At 38.4% G+C, this 18,279-nt stretch overlaps 1 protein-coding gene and 1 pseudogene across 1 annotated transcript in view; one reads left to right on the plus strand and one right to left on the minus strand.

Moving 5' to 3' along the window:
- Window positions 1-18,279, plus strand: part of UVRAG (UV radiation resistance associated) — a 289,384-nt gene that overhangs the window by 85,706 nt on the left and 185,399 nt on the right. The gene's annotated exons all lie outside the window — the stretch shown is intronic.
- LOC150018519 (small ubiquitin-related modifier 2 pseudogene) lies at window positions 1,109-1,396 on the minus strand (annotated as a pseudogene).

The raw sequence follows: 18,279 nt of genomic DNA on the forward strand, positions 1-18,279 counted from the left end.
CAGATTGCCAGAAGCCAGGCAGCAGCATTGTCCCATCTCCAAGCCACCCACCACAAATAGAGCCATAAATGGTGAAGCAGATGTCCTGCCCTGGCAATTACCTAAGACTCCACCCCACACAATTTACAGGTGCTTTTGCTACATAGGTTACATTACTAGGACAGGGAGTAGAAGCAGCTCTACCTAATACACAGAAACAAACACAAGGAGGCTGCCAAATGGAGGAGGCAAAGAAATATGGCCCAAACGAAAGAACAGAACAAAACCCCAGAAAAAGAACTAAATGAAACTGAAATAGCCAACCTATCAGATGGAGAGTTCAAAACACTGGGATAAGGATACTCAGAGAACGCATAAAGGAAGAAATGAAGGTCACACAAAATGAAATAAAGAAAAATATACAGGGAACAAACAGTGAAGGGAAGGAAGCTGGGAATCAAATCAATGATTTAGAACAAAAGGAAGAAATAAACACTCAACCAGATCAGAAAGAAGAAATAAGAATGCAAAAAAATGAGGAGATGCTTAGGAACCTCTGGGACTTCTTTTTTTTTAAACAAGAAGTTTATTTAAACAATGAGACGCTTGACTTGAAGGGAAAACTATCTAGGATTCATTTCTTTTAGAGTATTTTATCCCTACTTAAAGACAGATTGCCCTACATGTAACAGCTACACAGAAAAAAATTATAAAATTGTCCTTGGTTTTACAATGATAAATGAAAAACATTAAAATTCTCCAATCAAACAAGGTATGCAAGAATTTTTATGTTTTTCTTTTTTTTGTTAAAAAGAGCAAAATAACTTACCGGAATATAAAGATAAGAGCTGAATGAACATGCTACTAATTGAGAAAGGGGGTATTTTCACAGAACCAGTATTTTTCCCCATCCCATCTTCATTTGATGTCAAAAATAATGCAAATGCTTGTGCACATACATCAGTTACTTTATGTACAATAAAGGAATGGGGAAAGGGAAAATGAAAGAATAGAGAGAACTATATTGTAGTACCCAGGATGTGGTGGAACCAAATTGCAGTTTTCTAATTGAGAATGTCTTTTTGATCTGGAGGAACAGAGTTCTGAAGAAAAGTATCAGGTTCCCTTTTTAGTAGACACATCCTGTCTGCTGCTGGAACACAGCAACTGTATCTTCATCCTCCATTTCCAGCTGTGCAGGTGTGTCTGTTTCATTGGTTGGCTGCCTGTCAAATCGGAATCTGATCTGCCTCATTGACAAACCCTGTCATTCACAATAGGCTTTTATTAGTTTACTAAGTGGCGTATGCCTCTTAATCTTAAACTGCATCACAGAACCATCCTCTCCCACCATCTTCAAATTAATATGATCATTGTTCTCAGTCTTGACTCCTTCCTTGGGCTTTTCATTGGCCATGGTGAGTGCTGGAGTCTCTTCAGCTGCTGCTTCACAGAAGAGGTACCAGGTCCGCACCAAATGAGCACACAAGCAGCACCAGGAGTGGCAGAAGGAGGTGGCAGCGGTGGAGGAGGGAGCTGGAACAGCTTTAAACATACCAACATTTGAATCATAGGGTTGCCAGAAGGAGAAGAGGAAGAGCAAGAAATTGAAAACTTATTTGAAAAAATAATGGAAGAAAACTTCTCTAATTTGGCAAAGGAAATAGACATAGAAGTCCAGGAAGCACAGAGAGTCCCAAACAAGTTGGACCCAAGGAGGACCACACCAAGACACATCATCATTAAAATGCCAAAGGTTAAGGATAAAGAGAGAATTTTAAAAACAGCAAAAGAAAAGCAGAGAATTACCTACAAAGGAATTCCCTTAAGACTGTCAGCTGATTTCTCAAAAGAAACTTTGCAGGCAAGAAGGGGCCGGCAAGAAGTATTCAAAGTGATGAAAAGCAAGTACCTACAACCTAGGTTACTCTATCCAGCAAAGCTATCATTTAGAATTGAAGGGCTGATACAGTGCTTCCCAGACAAGGTAAAGCTAAAGGAATTCATCAACACCAAGTCATTATTATATGGAATGTTAAAGGGACTTATTTAAGAAAAAGAAGGTAAAAACTATCAACAGTAAAATGACAACAAACTCACAAGTATCAACAACTGAATCTAAAAAACAAAAAAACTAAACAAACAAGCAGAACAAGAACAGAATCATAGGTATGGAGATCAGTTGAAGGGTTATCAGCTGGGAGGGGGAAGGAGGAGAATAGGAAAAAGGTGCAGGGATCAAGAGGCATAATTGGTAGTAACAAAAGAGACAGAGGGACATTAAGAATAGTATAGGAAAGGAAGAAGCCAAAGAACTTACACGCATGACCCACTGATATGAACTAAGAGGGTATTGCTGGAGGGAAGAGGGGCACTGGGCTGAGGGGGGCAAAGGAGGAAAATTGGGACACTTGTAACAGCATAATCGATAAAATATACTTAAAAAGAAATCAGCTGATAGTCTTATAACTAACTGCTTTTCTCTTGCTGCTTTTAAGATTTTCTCCTTGTCTTTAACCTTCTGCATTTTAATTATGATGTATTTTGGTGTGGGTCTTTTTGGGTTCATCTTGTTTGGGACTCTCTGTGCTTCCTGGACTTGTATATCTGTTTCCTTCATGAAGTTAGGGAAGTTTTCTGTCATTATTTTTTCAAATAGGTTTTCAATTTTTGTTCTCTCTCTTCTCCTTCCAGCACTCCTATGATGTGAAAGTTGGTATGCTTGAAGTTGCCCCAGAGGCTCCTTACACTATCCTCATGTTTTTGGATTCTTAAAAAATTTTATTGCTGAAACTACATACAGTATTATTTTTTATTCTCTTAACCATTTCAGTAACTTGCAGCATATTTTCTAATTAAGCCCCAAAACCACTCTTGTGTTTCAGTTATAGAAATATTGTTTTATTATGAAATCTTCTTGGACAGGATGCTTTCTCATGTTGAAGTTGTAATACTTTATGTGAGCTAAAACAAAGTATTTGAGTTTCTTAGAATGAGAATGGAGAACATAAACTACATAAATTTAGGACATTTATTTTCTAGTTTACAAATTGGTTCTCAGCATAAAGCACCAACTTGGCTCAGCACAGATATCCAGTAAATGTTTGTTAAATGAATGAATATTAAATTAATAAATGAATGGGTGAAATACAATCTGGCTGGATAATATCTGAATAACAGGTAGGTTTTGGGAGAAATTTTTTAAATGGTAGATCTTTAATCATCTTTCCAAAAATATTAACCTCAGATATATCGTCCCACAGTTATAGTATATTTTTATGTAAAATATCTGAGTATTTAATTTTAGAGCCCTTGGTAATGAAAGTAATGTAAAGGCATTGTATAGTAAATTAATTTCAATTTATTAAATGAGTTAACCAGTAGGAATGACTTACTGATAGATTTCATTGTTTAATTAGGGCCTTTTATAGGCTATTCATGTTGTTATGTCTTCTCCATTGTACTGAATGTTAACAGGGAATGGGACGTAGTAGGTAAATGAAATGAGTCCTTTCCAAAACAATGTACAGAACTCCTGGATTGGAGCAATAGTTAATTTTCAGATGTTGGAATCGTGAAAGTAGTTTATAAAATTGATGTGAGGAGGTAAAGAGCATCCTTTGTAAGTAGTTGATTGTATGAGCAGTCCTCTGCCTAAGAAGTATTCTCTGTGTCTGCCCCTGTCCTTTAGTTCTGGCTTGAATTTACAGGGTTGCTTTGCTAAGACTGCTTTGCTGAAGATGTCACTATAAATTAAGGCTTTACCATCACACCCCCATAGCCGCCTTGTAACTTCTTCATTCCCACTGGTGCCAGGCGTGTTCCAAGGCAGCTTTCCAAGGTTTAGTGATTTCACCCTCATGTCTGTGCCAATAAAAATAACCAGTTACCATTAAATACTTGCCCCACCCATAACTCAATTTTTGCTTGCTGTTTTATTAAGAGAACTTATCAGAGAGATTTTAGGAACATTAATACATTATACTCATCAGGATATCAGTTAGCCCTTGAAATAATCTTTATTCTAAAAGTGTTTATTTTACCTTTGAAGAACATCTGAAATTCAACCTGTGTATCTATTGAGGAGAGTTGGCATTATAATAACCTCATTTCTATAATTGATTCTTTATGACTGGAAGCACTCTATTAACATGAGATGCCAGATTTCTTACTTCATGGATTTATATTCTAAAAGGACGTACTAACAGATACAACAAGAAGATAATAATTTCTAAATGTTTTTGATATTTATAAATATGTCAGAGTCCCATCCTTTTCTACACCTACACAGGTGGTAGGGAAGGAGAATAATATTTGAGTATCTCAAATATGAAAGGCATTTAAATGCTAAAAACTTAGTCTACATATTTTTATAATGTTCACAATAGCCATGCTACTGTTAAATTGTGCTTTAATGATAAGCAAACTGCAGCTTGTAAAAGTTGAGCTAGTATGTTATTCAGATACCAAATTTATCCAATGGCAAAGGCCTTTCCAATATATTATTTATCTGATGTGGGAGAATTCCCTATGACTTTCCTTTCTCTCCTTCAGACTGCCTAAGAGCATCCATACCCCTTCCAATAACATTTCTTTGGTGGGGCACTCGAGTATAAAATGGGCCAGGCATTTCTCAGAGTCTTGTGGTGCTTGCACAATGGAGGCTTTCATAATAGGCTTCCCTAGAGCCATCCAAAGTCTGCCTCACATACCTCTGACGTCTGTACCTCCGCGTGCTGCAGGTGTTAACTAAAGCCTTTGGTTTTGCCATTGAGGAGCATCTCTGTAACTGTGACTACAGGTTCCTTTTATTTTTTCCCATCAGTGTGGTAAATGTGGAGTGATTGGACACAATTTTTTCTTAGTCGGCATCTCTGTTTTGAAGTTCGCATCTTATAAGTCCGAACTCTGTGAGAAGCACGCTAATGCCAAACAGCTAACATGACTTTTCCACAGTAGCACTGATTTTTCTCTCTCAGAGATTCTTTGATTCTAGTGACAGAGTCTGCTATGAACCTTGGAGTAGAACTAACTTTAAACAGTTTATGGGGAGAACATCTGGCAATTAAAATTTAAGAAAATTTCAGTGTAAGCCAAGAACTAAACTCTACAGCTTTCAAAGAAGAGCTAAGATTATCTTATGTTTCGTTAATTAAAATACAATGTCCAGATCAAGGGACCTAACAGTCTTCCTGGACTTTGTGTTCATTAGATCATATTTGGAATATTTTGTTTAATTTGAGTCACAGTTTACTTTGAGAAGGAGCTAGCGGAGATGGCCAGGATGATGAGGGATTTTAAAACAGTCATTAAAACTAGTTAGGAATAGATGATATTTAGCTCAGAGAAGAAAAGACTGTGAGAATAGAATTGCTGTCTTTAAACAGTTATTTAGTTAATTTGGCAAACAGTTATTTAGGTTATAGTAAAATGTACTGTTTGTCCGGTAAATCTTTTACATGCTTTATCACATTTAGTCCTCAAAGAAAATCTGTGAGATTGATGCTATTCTTTGTTATCTCTATTTTGCAAATGTGGAAACAGATCAAGAAAGGGAAATCAACTTGCCTAAGGTTGCATTGCAACAGAACCAGCTAGACAGACTTCCCGATTCCATCTCCTTACCTTTATTCCATGCTGCTTCCCACATTCTGCAGAATTTGGGCTCTTTCTGAAGTGATGCAATTTGGAAGAGAAAAAGTATGTCGGTATATTGTATATTGTTCTTGTGGGTAGAATAATGATAGTGCTAAGTGGGATAGAGGGTACTGAGGATCGTAGGATGAGGATAAGGGTGGTCAGGGAAGGCCTCACTGAGAAGAAAATATTTGAGCAAAGACTTGATAAGGCAGCATGTTGTGTGGGTATTTGTAGGAAGAACATCCCAGAGAGTACAAATAGCCAGTGTAAAAGCCCTGAGGTGGGAGTGAACTTGCTTTGTTGCAAGAAGAGCTAAGTCCTGACTGGTGTGGCTTAGTGGACTGGAAGCTGTTCTGCAAAATGAGAGGTCTCCAGTTCGATTCCTGGTCAGGGCACATGCCTGGGTTGCCGGCCAGGTTCCAGGCTGCGGCATGTGAGAGGCAACTGATCAATGTTTCTCATGCACATCAGTGTTTCTCTCCCTCTCTTTCTCTTCCCCTCCCTCTAAAAATAAATTAATAAAATCTTAAAAAAGAAAAACAGCTAGTTTGAGCATACTGAGCAAAGTTGGCAGAGGCCAGATTATGTAGAGTTTTAGACTTTTTCTAAGTATGATGGGAAGATGTTGGAGGGTTTTGAGCAAAGGAGTGTGGTGTAATCTGATTTTTATTTAAAGAAAATAACTGGCATGGAGACTAGACTGGGAAGAGGGAGAAAGGCAACAGAGCGATTAATTAAGAGACGGTTGTAGTTTTCAGGTACAGATGAGAGTGACTTAGGCTGTAGCTGTTGAGATAAATGAAAAGAAGGTGTTAGATTCCTGATATATTTTGAAGGTATAGCTAACCAAACTTCCTAATGGATTAGATGTGATGTGTGAAAGAAATTGGATTTAAGGATAACTCCTAGATATTTAATCTGAGCCACTAGGGGAATTGTGGTGGTATTTATGAAAATAAATGGTGTGAAATTCCTTGGGGGAAGGAGGAGCAGGCAATGGGGGGTCAATAATATATTTGGGATGTATTAGGTTTGAGATAATGTATTAGTTATGAAGATAAAAGTCCTGAGAAGGCAGTTGGATATGCAGTTTTAATCTCAGGGTCAACTGGTGCCAGAGATATGAATTTGGGAATTATATCAGTCAACTTTCAGTATATAAAACAAACCACTCTGGATATTTTCTTCAGAAAGAGACTTAATCCAGAGAATTGGGTATTAATAGAATCATTAAAGGGCTGTAGGAGTAGAACTTGGAAAGTTGCTTCTAGGCATCAGGGACGCACTACCACTAGGCTTCAGGGTGATGCCACCACAGCTCTGATCCAGTGATGGTGGTGAAATACCCACCCCACACCAGCCGGACTCGAAAAGGGGGAAATTGTTTACTGCAAAACTCACAAAGGAGAGAGTTTGTCACTCCTACTGGAAGAATGGCTTCTACCCCTTCCATCTTCCATATTTTGCTCCAACGTCTAAGAAGAACTGGATATAGCAGAGCAGAGCGGCAGCTAAGGCTGTTGGGAGAAATGTAGGACATTGTGGTGTTCCAGAGCCAAAGTAAATGAGGATGTTCAAGGGAGTGATCAGCTGAATTAAGTGCTTGTTGATTAGTTGAATAAGATGAGGACTGAGAATTGAACACTAAATTTAGCAGTTTGGAGTAACTAGTGACATTTATAAGAGCAGTTTAAACATTTTATTTTATGTTATTGTTGTTCTATTACAGTTGTCCCATTTCCCCCCTCATTGCTCTCCCCTATCTCGCCCATTTCCCACCTCCACAACAGTCAATCCCCGCCCTGTTGTTCATGTCTATGGGTCATTCATACTAGTTCCTTGACTAGCCCCTTCCCCTTCTTTTCACCCTGCTCCCCCTCTGCCCTCCCCTCTGGTCACTGTCAGTCTGTCCCTTGTTTTGTGCCTCTGGTTCTAGTTTGCTGTACGAGCAGTTTTGGTATTGTTGTAGGAATAGGTTAAGAGGAGATTGGGAATGAGGAAATGAAGACAAGCAGTATAGACTACTCTTGGTAAGTTTTCCTGTACAGAGGAGCAGGGAAATGGTCCTGAAGCTGGAGAGGAATGAGGAGCTAAACGAAGTTGTTTTGAGATGGGAGGTATTTAGCATATTTATGTGCTGAAGGAAAACTTGTGGATGCATGAGAAAGAGAGGGGGTAACAGCAGGCACAAAAACCTCTGATAAGTGAAAGATAGTGGAGTTCTGGGTAGGTACAAGTGGGTGGTTTGGCTTTAGGGGAAGGGCTGTACATCTAGGGAAGGCAGAGTTTATGGGTACAGATAGAATTGCTTGGTAAATTTGGTGATGGGAGAATGAATAAGTTGTCCTCTGATTGCTTCTGTTTTTCATTAGCCATCAGGAAGGTGTCAGGAAGGTATAAGAAATGCATCAAGTTTGAAGAGAAAAGAGAAGGTTTAAAATAGCTATCTTGGAGAATAAGAAAGTGAATTTAGCCTACATAGAAATCAGCTGGAAGGCTTGGTATAAACTGAGTACTGTGCCCTACCCCCAAGTTCCTGATTCATTACGTCTGGAGTGAGGCCTTGGAATTCGCACTTACAGCTCTCCCAGGTGAACCTGGTGTTCTGGTCTTGAGACCGTACTTTGGTTATAAACTTAAGGGGAGACCATTCAGCATGCTGAGTGTATTTTTCCAGCTGTATTCAGCCACCTGGATGCAAAGGTGGAAAAGGCAATGAGTTGAATTTAATCAGATTAGGGTTTTGCCAGGTGGGTTCATGGGAAAGAAGAGAGGGCTATAGGAGTGATGTATGATGATGGACCATGGACTCTAAGCTGGGGAAGGAGGGAAGTGAGGACGTGAGGGAAGTGATGGTCAGTGAAAAAGTGGTGGGATCAGTGGATTGCGTGAGGATGAATTGTTGGAGTTAAGTGATCTCAAAATATGGAGAGTGCTGGTCAGAGGCTGGGATGCTTGTAGTTGAAGTTTTAAAGCTGCTGTAATTATTAAGTATGATTTAAAGTAACAATAAATGGCTGAACTAGTCAAGAACTGAGAGGTTGGCTATTGGGTGGATCTTTTATGTGGATTTAGAAGTTGTCATGAGCAATGGGAGGAGATGGTGAGTTAGGTGCTAAGATCTTCAGTTACTAAGCTGGAATGGAAAACTATAGATCACAGTTGCAAGAAGGGAAAGTGGAATAATCAGCATGTGCCTTAAAGGAACAGGGGGTTTTAGAAAATGGAGGAGAGCAGTGGTCTGGAAAGCAGCAGTGAGTTGCTAGGAAAATACCTACTTCATCTCCAAAGTCAGTGTTATTCAGGTTATAGGAGAAAACACTTGAACCTCACTTGAGTCATGCCATAATCATATTTATTTTTCACATAAGCACTGTAATAGTCAGTATTATTGTGCCCATTTTTAGAGGAAACCGAGGCTTAAAATAGCTGGCCTAATAGTTATGGCTTGTGAATATTAGAGGTGGCATCATGTGGGTCCAGTGGAAGCCAAAGGAAGGCAGATGTTGACTCAGTGTGAGAAGGTACATTTTAGTAATTAGAGGCGTGCACCAATGGAAGTGCTCCTTTGGAGGAGAGGGTGAATTCCCTATCACTGGAGTGTGCCTACCTGTAGCCAGCACCACTGCAAACTAATTTGATCACAATGATATAAGGAGACAACCACTATAGTTAAGTAAGTTCTCAATGTTGGCAATAGGTTCTGCAACTTTAAGCAAAACAATGTGTGATATATAATGAAACCAATTCTACTGTGGGCTAATTGATAATAAACAGGAGTTGAGTTCCTGTAGCATCTCATCAATGTTATAATGAAATGATGTTGAACGAAAGACACATTATTTGAGAACCTGCTGTATATAGTAAAGAAGGGAATTGATATTTATTAGCAATTTGGCAGAGAGGGCAGGGAGGGAGATAGTTGAACTTAATTATCTCAAGATAAGAATCTATGTGGCAGTTGCATAACATTGTGAATGCACTAAATGCCACTCAATTGTACACTAAAAATAGTTAGTTGTATGTTATGTGAATTTCACTGCAATTTAAAACCTCTGATTAAACTGGCTATTTCTGCTGCATTCTGCTGGCATCTCATCATTCTATAGAATTTCACATGAGGCATGTTGGGTACAAAAAAATGGAAAGGTAATTACATGGAACTCAGAGTGTGGGTAAGTGTGGACATATGTGTATGTATATGAAGAGATAACTGACCACACAAGCCGATGAATCTTAAATGCCAGAATAATTGTGTAAGTTAATTGCTGTGGAGCTTCTGAGGAGGAAGAGCTAATGGCGACTCCACTATCTATTCTTACCTCGGTGTATTTGGCACAAACCCTACCTTTTCTCAGTGTGCAGATTTGAGATAACCCACTTTACTTAGTTTTTAAGATCTTTAAGCTTGAACTGTGACATCAGTTTAAAAAATTGTGGAGGATTCAGTTGATATTTTAAAAGGACATCAAGTCAACTAAATCCCCAGGGAGAGGATTCAGAGGCAAAAATACAGAACTGTTTATCTTGCAGGGTATGATTGTGTTTTTGTTAGGCTTGATTACAATCTGGCAGAATTTCTTTTGAAAATATATTCTTTGTTTAAATAAAAAAGGCTATTTGTTCAGGTTTTGTTGGTAATTCCTATTGAGTGTTTTAGGTAGTATGTATGTATTGATTTTTCACAATGGTGTTATAAACATCCTGAATCTGATGTTTTGACAAATCGACTTATTTTGTTTTCATTTTTGAAAATATCTTTTCTTATTTTACAAAATGTTTTACAGAAACATTGTAAGATAGTACTGTGAGGTTCTGTATACCCACCCTCAGTTCCCCTTTTCATAATACCTTTCGTTAGTGTGGTTAGTGGGACACAGTCTCATGTTTCTCCTTTACTCTCCCGCTATACCACACTCAAGTGCTTCTGACACCAGACGTGTGGGTTCTTTCGCCACACCAGGAAATTCTGTGACAACAGCTGATGTCCTACAATTTAATTCAGTTCTCACATTATCTACCGGGAGATAGCATCAGAGCTCACAGGTTAAAGGTCCAGCCCCATGAGACTGTTTCCCATGTTAGACACTGATCTCAAGTCCAGGTTATCACCGGTGGTTCTGACCAACTGGCTATAAATCAGAGGTTTCTATAGCCCTCTCCTCAGGTTCAACCAATTTGCTAGTCACTCACCAAACTCAGGAAAACATTTACTGGTTTATTATAAAAAGATATGATAAAGGATACAGAGGAATATCCAGGTGGAATGGATGTGTAAAGCAAGCTATATGGGAGGGGGTGTGAAGCTTCCACGCCCCCCCGTGGCCTGCCTCCACATGTTCAGCAGCCCAGAAGCTCTCTGGACTGCATACTGTTAAGATTTTTATGGAGGCTTCATCATGTAGGCATGATTAACGATTAACTACTTCCAGCCCTTCTCCTCTGTCTGGACAATAAGGGATAGGGTTGAAAATTCCAAGCTTCTAATCGTGGCTTGTTCTTTCTGGTAACCAGCCGCCATCTAGGAGCCCACCAAGAGTCATCTCATTATAGCAAGACGCTGCTATCACCTGGGACATTCCAAGGGATTTAGGAAGTCTGTGTTAGGAACCATGGTCAAAGACCAGATATAAGGACAAAATATGTTCCTAGCAATTTTATCATTTAGGAAATTACAAAGGTTTAGGAGCCATGTCCCAGAAACCAGGGGCAGGGAGCACCAATATATATGTTTTCCTTTATCTCACAATGGTACATTTGTTGTACTTAGTGAACCAATATTGATATATTATTATTAACTGAAGTCCATACTCGATTCAGATGTCTTCTTTCAGGATCCCAATCTGGATACTGTATTACATTTAGTCTCCCGAGGTTCCTCTTTGCTGTCAGTTTCTCAGACTTTTCTTGTTGTTGATGACCTGGATAGTTTTGAGGATTACTGGTCAGGTATTTTGTAGAATGTCTCTCTGTTGAGATGTCCGATATTTTTTATGTTATTAGTTTGGGTTTGTGGATTTTCTAACATTTTTGATGATCAGACAGTTAGGATTATATGACTGTGAGGCTGTGTATAGTAACTTACAATCAAGAATTTTATGACATATTGTCCATATGAATCATGGAGCATGCTGTGTGATAGATACTTTGCAGTTGAGAATTTTAAAATGAATTAGGTACAGGATTTAGTAATCCACTAATCTAAGAAAAGAATACAGATCAATTATTTAAAATAAAATGTCACTAGCAAAAAATCTTTATTGAGAACCTGCTTTTAGTAACCTTGCACTACTCTGTCAGTTACCCTTCCTCCCTGTGAGTTCCAGTGGGAGCTCTGCAGGGCAGAGTGAAAATCAGAGTGCAGTTAGGGCAGCTCTCTGGGAAAGGCCGAGCGGATGCAGGAAGTTTCGGCCTAAGGGTGCTTTGGGTGCATCCTCCCTGACTCTAAATCTAACTGTTGGCCTTAGCGTGCTCAGCCATATCTTCATTTTGGGGTGGGTGCTGGTGGAGGAGAGAAAGGAAGCACCTTGCTATCTTCTCTTATAAAACTTTACATGGTGATGTAATTACCTAGTAATTACTCTGTTTCCCCCAATAGAATGTGGCCTTTGTGGGGACAGAGTCTGGTTTATGTTGCTCTCTTATAGCCTCTGGTGCTGAGCCTATTCCCTAGCACATGGTAGGTGTTAAATTAATAAAGAATAAACCAGAGTTTGTCAGGCAGCACAACGAACAGAAGATTATACCAGGTATGAGCATGTAGAAAGGTAGGGAATGCTTGCCTGACATGTTAAATAAACTCTTCCAGATGTAAATCACATTCCTCTGCTCTAGGAAGCCTTCTTGGATCTTGCTTCATTTCCTGTACTCTTATTGCACTTAACAAGCATTCTGTACCTGACACTTAGCTTCATTAACCTTGCATTATTTCTTTTTATATAGATGCCTTCTTATATTCTCAGTGCTAGCTTTTTTTGAGTGCCTGTTATGTGCAAACATTGTACTATGTGTCATACATATGTAATTATCCTATTTTATCCTTTCAACAATGCCTCACAATAAGCAAATGAGGCAATTGAGGCTTAGGAAGGCTTAATAGCTTGCCCAAGTGTTGTACAACACTTTCTTGGAACCCTCCAGAAGCTTGGGGCCTCTTCTGCTCTGTGCGGTTCTTAACAGCGTACATAGCTTCAGTAAGATTTATATGCTTAATGAAGGTCTTTTATACCTTCAGACCTCATAACAATTGCATTCCCTTCCTTTTTTAAAAAAAATTTGATCAAAGGACCATGTAATCCTAACACTTCTTCAAACTTTGGAGCTGAATAGCAAAACTTGTGAAATAACTAACTTCAAATGTTGCATTTTCAAGGCTAAAAATGAATGTCTAACTTAGTGATTCCTTATATGATAAACTATTATTATAGAACTGTTTTTACATAGAACAGACAGAAAAAGAACGTTTTATAATTGTTCAGAGAAAAAAATATACTTATTCGAAGTGTGTTAGTCATTCCAGTTTTGATGCGTCATCATTAAGCTGTCCCCTGTAGCCTTGGAAACCATAACTTCTCAGTGCTTGTTTTTCAACTACAGTTTTCTTTTTAATATAAGTAGATTCTGATGGTAGAATAAAGTTGTCATGTGAAATTACTCTGTAGAGCCACTTGAATAGACTTGAAACATTGTTTATATATAAATAAATTCACTACTCTGAAAAATATTCTGAACAGGCGTAGTATGTGCTGGCATCTGCAAAAGTCAGCCCCTATTTGATACTGAGTTTAGACAACTCATAGGAGGTGGCGAAAAGGGCCTCTGATAGAAAGCAAATGGCAAAGGCAAGGTGTTGTTTTTTTCCCCTCTTTGTTTGCTTTTTAAATTTCTTTATATTTTCCCTGAGAATTCATCAAAAGTTTCTTTTCAAAATGAGATATAGTTACCGGGACACAACCATAAACATCAATATTTGTTTTATGAGTTTTTTGAGTGGTTTGCTTTCCTTTCTTTGTTGCTGTTTTCCAAATGAAAACTAGGTATTCTCAATTTTATTCACTGTGACCATTATTCATACGTTGTTCATCCATTCAGTAGCTATTTATCGCTCCTCTAGTTATTGTACTGTGCTGGGATACAAATGTGAGATGTGACCCCAGCCTTATAGTAAATTGTAACCTATAGGTTAGTCAGACAACTAAGCACAGAAACACGGTACCTTGCAATAAATGTTCTGAGAGTGTCACATGATTTCTTCTCTGGGAGCACAGAGAAAAGACGCCCCAGGATGGTCATGGGGAACTTCCTGGAGGAAATGATACCTTTGTTTCTTTTCTTTTCTTCATGCCTTCCCCTGTGCCTTTGAAAAAATTTAAATGAAACCTGATTCTATTTTTTTAAGCTAAACTCTAAAGTAAAAAGTAAACATTTCTATTCTGTCCTCCTCAACCCTGCCCCTGTCTTGAAATAATACAGTTGGCTTCTGTTATTTGATAAATAAACTTTATATAGTGATTCTTGGCTTTGGACAATGAAAGAAGAAGAATTTAGCAGTTTTGTTGTACCTGCCATCCTCTCTTTCTCCCTCCATCTCTATGTTTTTGTTACTTATTTTATTCTTACATTATCAAATTTTTTTGTTAAAAATGTAACATCTGCTACGTTATTGTATTGAACGCTCCTGTGCTTTGTTTATAGGATAACTTAAACAACTGAGCCATAAAGAAACATCCTTAACAATATTACTATAGATCCAAGTAACATTAATATACATAGTATAATACAGCATATAGTTGTCGGCAGCCGTCCGTCTCGAGAGACGATGGTGTAGCTTCTTAAGAGTCTATCTGCACCGCCGAGAATGGCTGTGCAGTCCGACTCGGGAGTGACACGGTATCTGTCTCCTCCCGTGTTGAATCGACATCTTTCGATGACGCTGGAGTGTCCTCTCCAGTGAAGCTGAAGCTACAGAGCCTGGGCGGGGTGATATGGAGGGTCTGCTGTTGCCCATGCAGCAGACCTCCCCTCTCTTCGCAGCTGAAGGGTCCAAGGGAAAGACGGAGTCAATACAGCTTGGCTTCAGGTGTGCCTCAGGAGTTGCCGGTGTTGACTACAACGTCAAACCGCCTTAGGGACTCAGTCCGGATTTTCTGTCGGGGTTTACTCCCCTAGCCTTTCCCCTGAAGAGGTATGCCGCAAGGCAGCGGAGGTTTTTTGGAGTCAGAGTTTTCCTTCTCTGATGTACCCTGACTGGAAGATCGAACCAGCGACACTTAGCTCGCAGGCCGACGCTCAATCCACTGAGCCAAACCAGCCAGGGACACAGCATATAGTAATATACATAATATTACTATAGATCCAAATATCATTGGCCACATAGTAAAGGACTATAATTTTATGTTGCTGACCTAACACTATAATTTCTCAAGAGTCAGGGTCCAATGGATGGACTTTTGGCTCTTTCCTTCCTTCCTTCCATCCTTCTGTCCTTCCTTCCTTCCTTCCTTCCTTCCTTCCTTCCTTCCTTCCTTCCTTCCTTCCTTCCTTCTCTTCCTTCTTCTCCTTCTTCTTTCTTTCTTCTGTTTAAACACAAAGTCTTATTTCCTGTGTGAATTCCAACCTACTCTCTGAAAAAAATAATTAATGTCTTGCTTGAAAATTGAAATGAAGTAGTGCCTTATTTATTTGGCAGTATCAATTTATGACAGCTGAACAATAGTCTAAATGTTAACAAAAATCTGCTAAGCTGCAAAAATATCTCATGCCTACAATGCTCTACATTTTATACATAGGAATTACCCATAGGCCTTATTCAGAAACTGTTCACTGTTATTTTGTGTGCCATTTTATAAATCATGGTGCTCAAATTTCCAAGTCCGTAGTAGATTAAGTGCTGTCATTTAGTGGTGTTACTGGCAGGAACATTGAAAGCCCTGAGAAGTGTTACATGAAAGCCTTATAGAAAGAGGAAAGGCAGAAGTGTGATGAGGTAGGACTATGTGATATAGGATAGTGCTATAAACCTCAGCATCTAGCTGGTGTTTGTAATGCTCCTGAGTCTTTAAGAAAACGTTATTTTCATCATACAGATAGTCAGAAACTGGAAAAGTGAGTAGTAATACATTGAGGATATATTCCTATCCAAAATAATTAAATTAAAAATTGATTTTGACAATTAAAAAACAATATGTATGTGATAAAGTTATCTGGAAAGTTAATTTGCATGAGAGGTCTTCTCTGAAGTCAGCCAAATTGTATAGTTGTTCTGTATAGTGTATTTGTAATATTGATGGAAATGCTTTGTTAAAGTTACTTAAAACTCAGTCCCAATAAATTAGCTACGTTGTGGTTTTTTTCCGTGAGACAGCTGTCGACCTCATTGTTGGGAAAAAGGGCGTTTTTTCCCCTTTGTTTTTGTCATGAATACATGGCTTAAACACTATGTTAGATGCCACTGCATTGACCTTTATTTCTACACAATAAGAGACTGGACTGGTTACCTTGTGAAAGAGTCTTGATTTGTGAAACTGCTACCTTTTTCCAGTACTCCCTACTTTTTACTTCTTGAGCATTTTACATCTTTTTCCTTTGAAATATTTTCAAACTTACAGAAATATTACAGAACTAGGACAAGAGCTTCCCCTCCTTTTGCCATCTGAGGGTAAATTAGAAAGATGATTCCTTATCAGTCCTTAATAAATAGTGCAGATTTTCTACAAGTAAGAGCATTTTCCTTTATCACCATAGTGCAACCGTCATTGTATAGTCCTATCCAGGAGGTATGTGTGATAGGTAAAACAGCCTACTCAGATAGAGATGGTGGCTAGCGTGGGGTCGTAACTATACTAAATCCGTCTTTATTGTTATCTAGTCTTTTCATCTTAACTATTACAAATGTTGATATTTTCATTAGGAATATTAATGTGATTTTTAAGGAACTGTGCACAGGTCATGGATGACACAACTATATAATGGTGAGAGACATGCTGCCATAAGCTGCTTATCTCAAAATATATGGGTAAATGGTAAAACTCTCACCTCATCTCTTCAAAGTGCACATAGTAATGCTAGCTTCCTACCAGCCTGGTGATCAACTATATTTAAAATATAGAGCAAAATATTGTATCAGTTTTGTAGAGACATGTATGAGGTCTGTCCAGGAAGTATCCATCCATGTACTATGAAAAATATCAACATTTATTGAAAAAGACACAAGATACAAGAAACATTACATAGGACAATGATGCCTCAGTCCCCTTCAAAGCAGGCACCTTGGGACCTCACACAGTCTCCCAATCGCCATCAGCTGCCCCATTGTATTTTCCTGAATCTCATCGATGGTCTGAAATCTCTTCTTTTTCGAAGGTGATTTTAGTTTTGGGAAAAGCTAGAAGTTGCAGAGCATCAAATCTGGATCAAATCTGGGCAGTAGTGGGGCTGAGTCACCTGGGTGATTTGATGTTTCTCCAAAAAACTCTGCACAAGATGTGATGTATGAGAGGTGCCTTGTCATGATGAAGCTGCCAATTGTCAGTTGCCATAGATGCAGCTTTCTGAAGCATCCGAATAGTTTCTGTGGAGAAATGAACGTTCAAGTTTAACACAAAATTTGATGCAGATTCATTGCTCTATTTGCTCAGTCATTTTGAATGTGACAGACACACAGTGCACATGTTCACTCAGTGGCATCCACCACCCCCATGGACTAGTACAGTGAAGTCATCATTGTTCACATATGCGCATTCCAGTCCACTCTCCTTGGCTGCCAGGTTACATTGATGTCACGCAAACCATTCTTGATATATTAATAATGGTTGGACTTTTTCTGGATAGACCTCATATGTGTTTGTATGTGTGCACCAATAAACATTTAATTAAATCTTTTAAAAGAGATTTTTGGAAAATATCAGATCTAATTCATCTTTGAACCATCCTTAGCATCTAGCTCAGCACTGTTCTGTACTTAGGTTCTGAGTATATATTGGTTGAAAGAATGAATGGAATATTTGAGGGTGTCTAAAAACATTTGGTGAATTTTTTACTGCAGTTTTTAGGAAAATACAATGATGTCTGTGTGTATAGGGCAGGCAGTGTACCTCAGTAAGAAGTAATGGAGATGAAGAGCCTTGAATTCTGGTGCTAAGGATTAAAAGAAAACAGCTTTATTATCATGTAATTGACATAATAAACACATAGTTAAGGTATACAGTTTGCTCAGTTTTGATATATAAAGATCCGTGAAACTATCACCGTAATTAAGACCATGAACACATCCAACAGCTCTAAAAGTTTCCTCATGCCCTTGTAATCCCTTCTCACTCATTCTTTCTCCATCACTATGCTTTTTTCTTCATAAATAACTTTGAATTTTCTAAATGGAATCATACAGTATGTGTTCTTTTTTGTCTGCCTCTATATCTCCAGATAATTATTTTGAGATTTGTCCATGTTATTGTGTTCAAAATACTATGTTTAAGTGGAACCATGCGGTTCAAACCTATATTGTTCAAGGGTCAACTGTAGTTCATTTCTTTTTGTTATTAAGTTGTCTTTTATTGCATGGATATTCTAAAATACTTAATATCTGTCGTATGACCCAGCCATTCTACTCTCAGGTATTTATCCAAGAGAAATGAAAGCATATGTCCAAATAAAGATTTGTAT

The sequence above is a fragment of the Furipterus horrens genome, unplaced genomic scaffold (genome assembly GCF_987537825.1).
Source record: "Furipterus horrens unplaced genomic scaffold, mFurHor1.1.pri manual_scaffold_2, whole genome shotgun sequence".
NCBI lineage: Eukaryota > Metazoa > Chordata > Mammalia > Chiroptera > Furipteridae > Furipterus > Furipterus horrens.